Raw genomic sequence first — 13,440 nt, forward strand, 5'->3', positions numbered from 1 at the left:
CACCTGCATAGTATCACTGTACTGGTCGACATCGTAGCTCACGTCTTGCTGTGTTAATAACCTCCCCGTTATCCACGTATTGCCTCCCGCGGAGTGCATCCTTTATTGGACCAAACAGGTGGGAGACGGAAGGTGTGAGATGCGGGCTGTAGGGTGGATGAGGAAGAACCTTGTTGCAGTGAAGACAGGCGCCTAGACCAACGACTGACCGTGCTTTCGTTCACTGGCAGGTCTCCATAGACATTTTGAAGTGCCTATAAATATCTGCGGTGCTCAGATTTTCCGCCAAAAGGAACTCAAAGACAGCTCTATGCTTGCAACGCACTTCCGTTGCAAACGCCATTTTCAATTCTATATATAGCGGTGACACCTGTTTGACCTTCATGAAACGGGAATATTCCACGAAGTCCCACAGCAAATTCCGCATTTTTTCAACCGAAACTGACAGAGAAAAAATGTGTTGCATTTTTTACTGAACGCTCCTCTTACATTTTCAGTAACACGAATTCATCAACATCGGTAGTCTTACACCTGTGAGAGAGCAAAGTGTTGCAGCTTATAGAATTATTAATGGGTAACTACTTGCAATAAATTTTATGCAACTGAGAGTCATCACATTAGTAAGCAGGCTGTTTACGTTTTTATGGTGGTAACGCCACGTAGCGCTCTGTATTAAAATCGCTGACTGCGCTGTGTGCAGTCTGTGGCTGGTTGGACTCGTTGTTGGAAGTTATTCGCCAGTGTAGTGTTGGCCAGTTGGATGTGAACAGCCCGTAGCGTTGGGCAGTCGGAGGTGAGCCGCCAGGAGTGATGGATGTGGGGAGAGAGATGCCAGAGTTCTGAGATGTTTATATGAGCGGACGATCTGGACGTATATATATTTAAAAAATGACTTTTGAACACTATTAAGGTAAATACATTGTTTGTTCTCTATCAAAATCTTTTATTTGCTAACTATATGCCTATCAGTAGTTAGTGCCTTCAGCAGCTGGAATCTTTTGTTTAGCCGGCAGTATTGGCACTCGCTGTATTGCGGTAGTTCGAGTAACGAAGATTTTTGTAAGTGATTCGTGAAGGGTATACCTTAGTCCGGGCTATTCTTTTTTAGGGGTTATTGAATGTCAGATTGCGTTGCACTAAAATATTTTGTGTCAGTTTAGTAATGATTAGAATAAGTAAAGAGGAAACAGTCTCAGTACGTTCAGTTTCACTCTGGAGTTTGCAAATCAAGTAACATAGTAGTTTTACCTGCACAGTCAGTCTTTATATTGAATAACTTACACGTTACAGTAGATATTATTGCTTTCAATACGTGTTTATGGTTGCTGAATTGAATTTATAACAGTTTATGTTTCGATCATCGGCAAATAAAACAGCTTTGGAACTTTCTGGTACACTTACTGGTATTCCAGTGATGTATGTTGGAGTAACCCAAATATGGAACTCTGAAGAACGTCCCACAATACAGTGTCCCAATCAAAGGCAAGTGCCTTTCCTGTTGCATAACTGTGTACAACCAGTTACTAGCTCGTATCACATACACAAGAGAATTGCATGGTATCTGACTTCCCTCATAATGCTGTAATTTAGACAGCGGTGTAACACTGCGGTACACAGGCAAGTCTTATTGTATCAAATATAATGACGAAAAGCCACTATTTTGTTATCCACACCTTCTATTGTTTGTTGCCTTGCCAAATGATAGATCATTTCTAAGGCGAAATAGCAGCTTAGCGGCTATGTTAATAAGTTACGACTTTCTTTGTAATTACGACATCCTGTCATCGAAATGGGCTGCAGAAATAATAACGTTATCTTCCAAGGAATCAATTTTTCTCCTCAAAGGGATGGCCCAAGTAAAGTAGCAGACGTTCGCTGATAGCGAGCTGTTCGCCGTGCGTCCTGTTGCTCTTTTCTCGTCACGAAAGGGGAAATGCCTTATGCTCTGGGGCCAGTTGCGGAGCAGCTGCTCGCAATTGCAGACATCCGTTTCATAACGTTTCGTGCAGCGGAAGCAGTGCTCGCGTAAGTGCACTGTTTCAGAAGCAATTAGCTTACATAACTGCAGTTTTTTCTAACACAGATGCAGCCAGAGAGCTGATTAAGTTGTGAAAATAGAAGAGCGGTTATCAGCTTATGACGAAAAGGCAGAACATTGCGGGAATGGAGCATCGAAGGAACGGAAGCTTTTAGGAGCCAATGTGCAGGTGATATATTATGGCATCGCTGACAGTAAATGATTTAGGATGTAAGTAACTATCGTGGAAAGACTACTGTAATTAAATATCCTCTTTCTTTAAAACCACTTTACATATCTTCACTATTCGATGCATTTATTTACCCTTGGGCTTGACAGACTGATAATTAGAAGTCCTTTTTCTGCTTGGTGACGTGTAAGTGACTAACGTGTCAAAGCCGGCCGGTGTGGCCGTGCGGTTAAAGGCGCTTCAGTCTGGAACCGCGTGACCGCTACGGTCGCAGGTTCGAATCCTGCCTCGGGCATGGATGTGTGTGATGTCCTTCGGTTAGTTAGGTTTAATTAGTTCTAAGTTCTAGGCGACTGATGACCTCAGAAGTTAAGTCGCATAGTGCTCAGAGCCATCTGAACCATTTTTTGAACGTGTCAAATGCCTTCAGCTCTAGATGTCTCGTATAAGTGAATATGATGAACTTAGGTGTGTTGTAGGGTCTTGTCTGCGTAGTTTTTATAGCCCTCTGGTATGGCCCAAATGGGCCTCGAGCGTAATATCACCACCCGAATTTCTAAAAACTACCAACAATATCTGATTCCTCACTTTGTGAGACACTTTGAAAGGGATTTGAAGGGAGGTAGGAAGGACAGAATGCAAATAAGTATTGGTCGTCCCGTCGACTTACAAGGGGAGGCCTCGACATTCGGGCCACGGATATACTTCAAACGTTGTGCAATTCTAATAGACCATTAGCACAAGATAATGTGCAAGCAGTAAGGCGTGCTACTAGGGCGATTTTCAGAAATCGAAAATTCAATATCCAATGTTATTTCTCTGTTTACTAATTTTTATTATTACAACGAATATTATGCGGCTTTTAATTCTATAGGGAAGTTGAAAACTTCATCAAACGTCTTTTGACGTGTTCAAATTTAATTGACAACGAACGAGAAATTGTTTCTCGGGAGAAGCTATTAAAATACAAATACTGAACCGTCTATCGACAATTTCCGGCTCCGATATTTACGAAAAGTTGCTTTATGCATGGCTTGTAGATTATCGGAAGAAGAGAAAATTCAAAATGTCGACGAGGTTTATCTTTGCTTCTGCATGTGGGATAATTGCATTCATTCGATGTATACATGCCGTTGTAATTTATGTTTTCCTTGTCTGTGTGGAAAATATCATCGTGCAACTTGTACTGTCGAAAGCACATTCGATGATTAACCGTGCATTACCCTCATATTCTGACTTATTGTAACTAGCTGTATTATTGAATAAAGTTATTTAGACGTTTGTTTATCGACATTGGACTAATGCTTTCCAAGCCTGCTCCTCCTTCTTGAAACGTGTGTCTGCAGACAGAAGCGTCCAGGTGCAAAGCAGTTCTCGGTGCCTTACCCGATTGCAGGCATAAGGGATTTCGGAAATCACGACAAGCATACATTTTCAGGAGAACTCTATGCGTCTGGTCGTTTAGTTATCGTTAGTTATAAATATTTGTTGTGAGAGTAAAAATTAGCAATCAACTAAATAACATTGGATATTCAATAAAAGTTCATGCAAATGCACTTGTCTTTTCATCATACTAGTATTCAGATGTAATATGCATGAAATTCTATGCTTAGTGTTGAAGAAATGCAAATTAAAAAAAGGATTAGCGGGACTCAGGCCATCATTACGGAGCTTGAACGCTAACCACATGACCGCTACCATCTCGTGCCCAGGGTGGAAACGCACTGGTACATCAAGGACACACAACTTTTTCCTTCGGTTTTCTCGAAATCACCTAAGTAGTATGCCTTACTACGTACACGTTATGTTATCCTAATGGAGGGCTAGAAGTGTACAAAGTTTGAGGTAAATCCATGATTCGAACATCGAGGCCTCCCCTTGTTGGATCGGACAGGGGTGGAGAGGAAAATCGGTCGAATCCTTTTCAAAGAAAAAATACTTGCTTTTGCCTAAAGTGGTTTTTATTGGGCTGAAGGGAAATGGAACCCCGCTCATTCACAATTAGGCCTTCTGGAGGTGGGCAGTGTTCGATGTGTGACAAATCTGAATCTTCAAGTATCTTTTTTTATTACACGATCAATATTTATTGAATAGATGACCGTGGTGTAGGGGTAGCGTCTTTGGCTAGTAATCAAAATATGCCGGGTCCCAGCTACTGCTTAAAATTTTTTGAATAAAAATCGTAAAAAAATGGAGATCGAAGATTTCCGGTGTAAGGACTCTCTTCCGTTATGTCAGCGGCCTTTTCAAAGAGAGCGGGTAGAGTTTTGGGTACCCTCTTGTCACTGTGCGGGAAAATTTCCTTTAAAAGGCGGAGAATTAGCAATGGTCAGCAGCATGAGGATGCAGAGGCCACTGGAGACTGCAGCATTAAAGATACATACTGTGTATCTATAGGGCATGTGGAATCAAAAGTGTAATGAGCACACGCTATTGAGTTCAGTAAACCGTAGAAAGGCGGAAGTACTGAGGAATAGAAGAAATTGACACATAACTTCAAGATTGAGGACCTCGAAATAGACGAAGAGAAGATATCTTCGAAGCAAAATGTCACATGACGGACGATGCAAGGTGGTCATAAAAAGCAGGCAAAGACGTCATTCTTGGCTAAAAGAAGCCTACTAGTATCAAACAACGGTCTTATTTTGACGAAGAAATTTCTGAGAATACCTTTGGAACACAGAATTGTTTGAAAATGAATCTTGGACTGAAGGAAAACCGAAAAAGGAGGGAATTGAAGTCTTTCAGATGTGGTGCTACAAAAAGATGTCAAAAATTTGGTGGAGTGATAAGACGCGAGGTTATCAGCAATCGGTGAGGACAGAAACATACGGAGAACGCTGACAAGAAAATTTATGGTATAAAAATTATACAGCCAAACATTTAACTAATGTTGGCTATAAAAACAATGATTCAGGAACCAAAGGTAAGATTAGGCCGAATGTAATGTATCACACAAGTGGATGTTGTAGTAGAACAAGAAACGTCTGCTAATACAATAATAGCAAACTACATTAATTCTAGAGTAATAATTATGGCGTTTTGTGCCACTGTGTCGCATCGACTTTCGGTAATAGTAACTAAAAAGTGTCTGATCTTTAGAACCAGTCCAAAACATAAAATCAAAGTTCGCCAGTTTCTAGCTTATTTTATGTTCTTGATCCCCAGTTTTACCTGTATCTCACATTTATTCAGAGGAGACAATTTGTCTCCGCAGTTAAATACATTCCTGTCAAATATAACAGTTGATTTAACAAAAACTTCCCTTCCAGATGTTAGCTGTTACGATAGACCGTTTTCCTACCTGTCATATAAGGGTTTAAATTTCCGCTAGTGAGGAGCCTATTAGAACTCAGTTAGAATTCCTAAATTACCAATTACATTTTAAGTAGGGTACTAACCATTAGTGGATACCTCTAAAATATTCCTTTACAAACTAGATTAATTTTCCATTCCACATTTACCGTCATTTTATTAGGGTATTGCTAATGTTTCTATTGTGCTTCAACACTAACAGTTAAGCAAACTGAAAATTATTGTATTTCAGGTTTCGCTGTATTCAAGGAGCAAGGAATAGGCGGACAACAAGTACACACAGATCTGTAACTACGGTCAGCTAAATCTACTAGTAGGCGACATCCGATTATTGCTCTTCCTGTTATATTGTGCCTTCTATTCCTGTCGCGAAATCAATGGAAAGTTCGCTGCCATCCTTCAAGTGTTCCAGGCAATGTGGATTATTCTACGTACGCAAAAGGAAACAGCCTCTGGCAGTTCCAAATCGAACTCAGACACTTATGTGCTTATTAAGTTGATTTGAAAGGCGTCACGATTTACATGATCTGTAAAGGGATCTCACACACTCCAGTACTCGTGAAATTGAGTTGATAAGGGTCGTCAAACTCGTTTTAACCCACAAGACTTTGCTAATTTGTCATCTCTCTTCCTCCACTAATTTTAAGCCTATTACTATTTGAACGCGCTCAGAACTGAGCAGATCACTGCACCACATAAAAAATGTCGTGTACAGTGAAAAGATCAGAAAGATCAATCATTTACGAGAGAAAATCGTCGCGGCGGTTGGGACAGTTACACCTGAAATGTTGGTAAACATGTGGCGAGAAGTGGAATATCGCCTCGACGTGTGCAGGGCAACAAATGGATTCCACGTTGACGTCTACTAACATTAAGCAAAACTTGAAGGAATTCGCTTTCATTACACGTACTCATTGATGTAATTTTTCATTAATTTCCCCATTAAATTTATACTTAAAACTAGGGAATTCTTTTTCAAACAGCCTATATACAGTATTAACGACGTAGGAGACAATCTGAGTAGCTGTTTTATATTGTTTGCAGATGACGCTGTCATTTACCGTCTTGCAAAGTCATCAGGTGACCAAAACGAATTGCAAAATGATTTAGATAAGGTATCCATATAGTGCTAAAAGCGGCAATTGACCCTGAATAAAGAAAAGTGTGAAGTTGTTAACGTGAGTACTAAAAGAAATCCACTAAATTTCGATTACGTGACAAGTCACACAAATATGAAGGCTGTAAATTGAAATAAATACTTAGGGATTACGCTTACAAATTGGAACGATCACATAAGTAATATTGTGGGTAGAGAAAACCAAAGACTGCAATTCACTGGCAGAACACTGAGAAGGTGCAACAGGTCTACTAAAGAGACTGCTTACACCACGCTTGTCCACCCTATTCTGGAGTATTGCTGTGCGGTGTGGGATCCGCATCAGGTGGGACTGACGGATGACATCGAAAAAGTTCGAAGAAGGGCAGCTCGTTTTGCAGTATTATCGCGAACTGGGGGAGATAGCACCACAGTCATGATGCGTGAATTGGAGTGGCAATCATTAAAACAAAGGCGTTTTTCGTTGCGACGGGATGGATGTTCTCATGAAATTTCAATCACCAGTTTTCTCCCCCGATTGCGAAAATATTCTGTTGGCACCCACTTAACATGGGGAGAAATGATCATCACGATAAAATAAGAGAAATCAGGGCTTGCACAGAAAAATTTAAGAGCTCGTTTTTCCCTTGCGCCTTTCGAGAGTGGAACGGTAGAGAGTGTGAATGTATGCAATGACCGTTACACCGTTCCAAAATGACTTTTTCCCGCAAATATTTTAGTTGTGTTGTTTCAAATGCACTTTGTGTTATGTCATTCAGTATGACCGCATAATAAAAATAATTAGTAATATATGAAAGTAAAAAAAATGTTAATCTTTGCTCCCAGTGAGCCACATGGAAAATTATTAAAAACAGACACAAATATATCACATGCGATTTTAAGATATATCAAAAATATATGTAAATTATTTCAAAGTCAGTTCTCATTGAGTCACAGATTAATCAAGATAATAGAAGGAACATAAATATATTACATAGATGGACAGGTCATATGTCCATAAGAAAATATTGCAACTGTCTGCTCTTTTTGAGCCACATAAAAGAAATGAAAACAAAGAACATAAATATAAGTATGGACATGATATATAAACACAAACACTAGAGAAGTCACATGTATGAATGTAATATGCACTTGCAAAAAAAGGAAATATTTAAAAAACTTGTCTCCCATTGAGACGCATAGTCAAGACAGTACAAGAACATATTAATACTAAAATTGGACACTTAAATTGGTCACAACATAACACAAACATCAAACTTGGTGAACATCTGATTAACTGTAGAAAATTGTACAGAAATCTTATGCCTAAGAACACAATAGTCACAAAATGATGGGTCTTGCACAACAATTTTTTCATTGTCTTTTATTTGGTGCAAGTATGTCCCATATTCAACAATACAAAAGGAAAGTAATAAATGTTTGTCACCTTCTTGCCCGTTGCAAGTAAAGAAGATGTCTCAAAATTTAATATTCAATAGTGACAATGTAAATATAAAAACATTCTCTCAGAGATCTGGAACTTCTCCACGGTCTGTAGGATGAGTGGTAGTTGCTATTTGACACACCCAGTAAAAACTTTGCTGATAACATGCTTTATGGAAAATGGGTAAGTAACTGTATTCAAACAGGGAAATGTGCTTAATCATGTTTACATGGTTTCAATTCAGTGGTGTTTCTTAATCCAAATAACCTTCTTGATCTGGGAAAGATAAGTCTATACGCATTAGGATGTGGGCTTTCTTTTATTTCAAATGGACAAATGTCAATGTTTACTTTAACATATGGACAACCTAGCTCAACATCTTTGTCTATTTCAGTATTTTCAAACAATAGATCATTTTCAATTTCTTTAGTTCCTAAGTCTAATGTCTCTTTCCTACACTTAGACACACCCCTCTCTGTTTGCAAAGCATTGAGAATTAAACATAAACCTTTGTTTTCATCTGTTCCTTTTAACACTGTGTTGTCACTTAACAAACTACTGTTTTCACCCCCTTTTTTATAAAGTCCACTACGGATTCTTGTCCACCATGTAGGATACAGGGTTGCACTTACCTTTGCTAATTCTTTCCAAAAGGCATCTTTGTATATACAGTTTCCATAGTTGTTCCACAAAACTTCTAAAAACTTTTCCCCTTTCTCTTGAAAACACACATTTACCTTCCATCCCTTTATATCTTCTTTAATATTATTATTACCATTCTCATAGATTAGTGTTTCATAGTTCCCAATAGGCAATAGGTTGTCCTCAGATACACATTCCCTAGTCTGCATTTCACTTACATTAACCTCATTATTACCCATGTTTGTCACACCACTTACCTTTACCTCATCATCACTTTTCAATTCTACAAATACTTTTATTTCTTCCTCCACACTCTCATCAACAACATCACTTGATTTAGGATCATTATTTAAATGTCCCTCTATTACTTCTTCCTCCTCCTCCACAACAACCCCATCTTCAGTTTCCCCCCTATGTATCTGAATCTGAGCAATTGAGTCTTTGGCTCCATTAAACACTTTGTCATCCCCCTTCTTATCAAATAAACCCCCCAAAATAGATTCTATTTGTGATGTGTCTGACTTGATATTAACACCAGTATCTTTTTCAGCCCAACTATGGAACTCTGCAATACCTTCAACTTCTGCACTTTCACTAACTACCTGTGCTTGAACACTGTTTTTATTAACTGTATCACTTTTACTCATAGTATCCCAAAACCTTTTATTAAATTCTAATTTATTCATTCTAACAACATCAGTGTTTTCATGGTACTTACTCTTTACATTGTATCCTCTTCTTTTCCAGTTTCGGTTATGTGTTGTCCTATCATAATATCGTCTAGCCCCAAAACTACGGACATCTAGTGGGACTGTCCACCGTTTCCCGGCTGGTTCCCTCGGTCTGTCCGTTTGTAGTTGTCGTTTTGTTCACTAGTTTCAGCAAACCCTCTTCTATCTTGTTCTCTTCCCCAATACCTACTTCTATCATTCCTGTTATCTCTTCTCCATCCTCCCTCCTGTGTATTGTTTCTGAAATCATTTTCATATCTCCTATCTCCCCTATTTGGAGCATTATTTCCAGAATTTTCAAAGTCTCTCCTCCCATAATAATCTCTATTTACATTCCTGTTCCACCCCCCATACTGGTTGTTGCCAGAGCCAAAACTTTGGTTATTTTCTCTTTCCAAGGCCCTATCTAATCTATCTACAAATTTCAGGAACTCTTCCATTGAATCGTCTGGTCCATGGACCAATTCCCACTGCAGTCTCTCTGGTAACCTTCTTTTTAAAACATCAATTTGTGTCATAATATCAAAAGAGTTATTCAAGTGAGCAAGCTTTTTCAATTGATCTCTGCAAAATTTTTGCATTCCCCCTACTTTCCCTCTATACACTGGTCCATTTAGAAATTCTGACTTTAATCTGGCTTGTATGGATTGTGACCAAAATTTGCAAATAAATTTAGCTTCAAACTCTTCAAAAGTATTCCAAGAATCATTATTCTCATTTGCCCAGGATAGGGCCTCCCCTTCTAGAAACCGTTTTACTAACTTGATTTTTATGTTATCTGACATTCCTACCACAAACATATCCTTACATTGGTGAATAAAGTCAATAGGGTGCAGATTTTCACCAGGAAAGCATTTCACTTGGATGTGCCCATACATTGTATTTTGATTGTAAATCGTTTGTTTGGACATCAATGCGTCCTCCAATTGTGTACATTTAGTGTGCATATTTTCAACTTTTGTATCTACATTAGTGGTATACAGGTTGTATTCTTGTTTAAGGTTTTCTGAAGTTTTGTCTATTCTCTGATCTAATCTTTCAACTTCAGTATCTACTCTGTTGTAGATGACAGCAATGCTGTCTCTGTTAGCTTGTATGTTTTCATTTAAACTTTCAACTTTGACTTGAAATTCTTTTCTGAAGTGTATCAACTGTTCTCTAGTGTCCTTACTGAGGGTAGTTTTAATATCCTCACACTTCTCATTGAGATGAGTACTTAATACATCAAAATTGAAACTTAACTTATCCAGTCTATCTGTGTTTTCTTTCAGTTTCACACTTATTTCTTCACTGGATTTGAGTTGCAAACCCTGCTAGCCACTCTGTTAAGTTTAATTGTTCACCATCCCCTGGTTCAATTTTTACATTTCCTACGATCTCATCACTCTCAGGTAGAGACATGTTAACTATTAATTATTTTAAATGACAACAACAACAAAATACCTGGCTTTATGCTATGATGTCGTGATCGGTGTTCCTGTTGGTTTCTTCACTTCTATTCGGTTTTATTGAAGCTGAGGTCTTGATTGATGACTTCTGTTGACATAATCCAGACGTTAATCTTCCGAGCGGTGTGATGATGGTTTTTCGTAGTCGCACAAACACACTTTATTTATTTATTTATTTTTGACATATTTTCACTGTTGCCACACTGCACAAATAGACTTTTTTTTGGAATGCTAACCACTTACGAAATTTATCGCTGCACTATTATCATCGATGTACTTAAAGATCCCGGACGAGCCCCCACTTTTGTAATGGTCGCCTGGTCGTAGATATTGCTAATTGCTATAATCGCACTATTTCACTCCCATTTACGAAGCTTGTTAGCACTTGATGTTAGGTTGGCGCCATTACAATGCACTGTAGTAATCACTGCTGCTTGCTGGATCGCTGCTGTGTTTCGATGTTGATGCTGGCTCTAAACCTGGTTGTCTAGGGTTAAAAACATGAGGTCCCATGTTTTTTTATGTGCTTTTGATGATAAAGAATGAACGAAACCAACAAATATGTAAACTTCAAATATTTATTTCTCTGGTGGCCATCTTAATTCCACTGTCCACCAAAGACTATGACACAACACAACTTCCTTTACATGTTCTTTGCATTGTTTATCCACCTCAAACAATAACACACAAACACACTGTACCAAAGTGACATTCCGACTGGCTCTCGACCCTTCTTGCTGCTCGTATTTATAACATTGTCAAAGAACTAGTAAAAAGAGATATAGTTTACAAGTCACATGTACATCTGTTATCATAATTTGTGCAGAAAAGTTATTAATTTGCATCGAGTGACATAATTTAACATGTTATTAAAATGACAGACAGATTTGTTGACTTGACAGAATAATTCTTTGTTACAAAAAGTCCGTTTTTTAGAAGTTTGTCAATTGACTTCTCTAATTTGCATAAATAAGTAATTAACATGAATTATTAAGAAATACATTGGTTTTCGTCTAAAACAGGATTGATTTCGTGAATACTAAGTGAAACAGCTCCTAGTGAACAAATAGGTTTCACTGGGTGATTTTTATTTAAGGAGATCCAAAATACCTAAGTTGTACACTATTTTTCGTACTTCATATTAATTATTTAAGATGAACTCAGTGTTTTTACATGCTGACATTTGCTGTATCAGTGATCAAGTGATATTAACTTTTGTGTGGATTAGTTATTCAGTATAATTTAATGGGTTGACTGTTTATGGAGACATGTTACGCAATCATTGTTAACATACACAATAACTTTTCTATAATCATAAATACTCGTTAAACTGGTTGAATTTGGAGGGTATCGCATACTTCGGTACAGTAAAGCCTTTAATATGTTCCGTTACAAGAGACAGCTGGAACTCTCTGTCAGGCACTTTATTGTGAACAGCAGAGTAATCACGTAGATGTAGATGTAGATCCTTAAATGTCTAACGTAAGAAATGCGTAACAATACAAAATATATCATATAAACATGACTTAATGTAATTTTTTCAGTATATGTTCATTCTGACAAATATAGCATTTAGGACTTTTTGTATTTATTGCTCATTAATTCTGTCCATAGAGGGTTAATTAGAAACATACATAAATTGGTATGTTACGACCCCACAATAGACTAGCTGTAGTAAACGCATAATAATCTGGCAACCGACCTTCAAATAATGATCCTTATAAGTCGGCACCATTCGGACCACTTGGCTGTGGTCTTTTTCCGATTGGTGTCAACATCGGCGAACTAACAGTTGTGACACTGTAGTTGCGTTGTGAAGGACTGATGGCTTAGCACGTTTATGTATAACTTTGATTAATAACAGTATTTGCATTTCTATGTAAGCGCACTGTTGAATATGAGACACCATCGCAAAGGTTTGATAAATGATTTAAACGCAGGTTTTCGTCTACTCACTGTGTTGTTTTACAACAGCCTTAAGCAATTTATTGCTCCTTGCTACAAGTAAGTACCACATTTGAAGATGATCTTCTCTGTAGTGCACGGCAACGGCCTTGCCGCAGTGGGTACACCGGTTCCCGTCAGATCACCGAAGTTCAGCGCTGTCGGGCATGGCCGTCACTTGGATGGGTGACCATCCGGGCCGCCATGTGCTGTTGCCATTTTTCGGGGTGCTCTCAGCCTTGTGATTCCAACTGAGGAGCTACTCGACCGAATAGTAGCGGCTGCGGTCAAAGAAAACCATCGTAACGACCGGGAGAGCGGTGTGCTGACCACACGCCCCTCCTATCCGCATCCTCAACTGAGGATGACACGGCGGTCGGATGGTTCCGATGGGCCACTTGTGTCCTGATGACGGAGTGCTTCTCTGTAATGCACATTCACGAACCCATGTTACTTCCAGGCCAAAATTTATGTCATAGTAGCTGATCGGTACAAGTAGCGTACACCCGTGAGTTGTCAGTATTGGAAGACGGACAATAAAACATCCCTCTCACATCCCCTAACCCATAAGTGAACGCGCTCCTTACCCCTCTGCCTCTGAGATAAGCCAAAT

General features: G+C 38.7%; 1 pseudogene; it reads left to right on the plus strand.

Annotated features, from left to right (window-relative positions):
* Positions 1 to 12,927: 12,927 nt before the first annotated feature.
* Positions 12,928 to 13,045, plus strand: LOC126177573 (5S ribosomal RNA; annotated as a pseudogene).
* Positions 13,046 to 13,440: the final 395 nt, after the last annotated feature.

Source organism: Schistocerca cancellata, chromosome 3 (genome assembly GCF_023864275.1).
Source record: "Schistocerca cancellata isolate TAMUIC-IGC-003103 chromosome 3, iqSchCanc2.1, whole genome shotgun sequence".
NCBI lineage: Eukaryota > Metazoa > Arthropoda > Insecta > Orthoptera > Acrididae > Schistocerca > Schistocerca cancellata.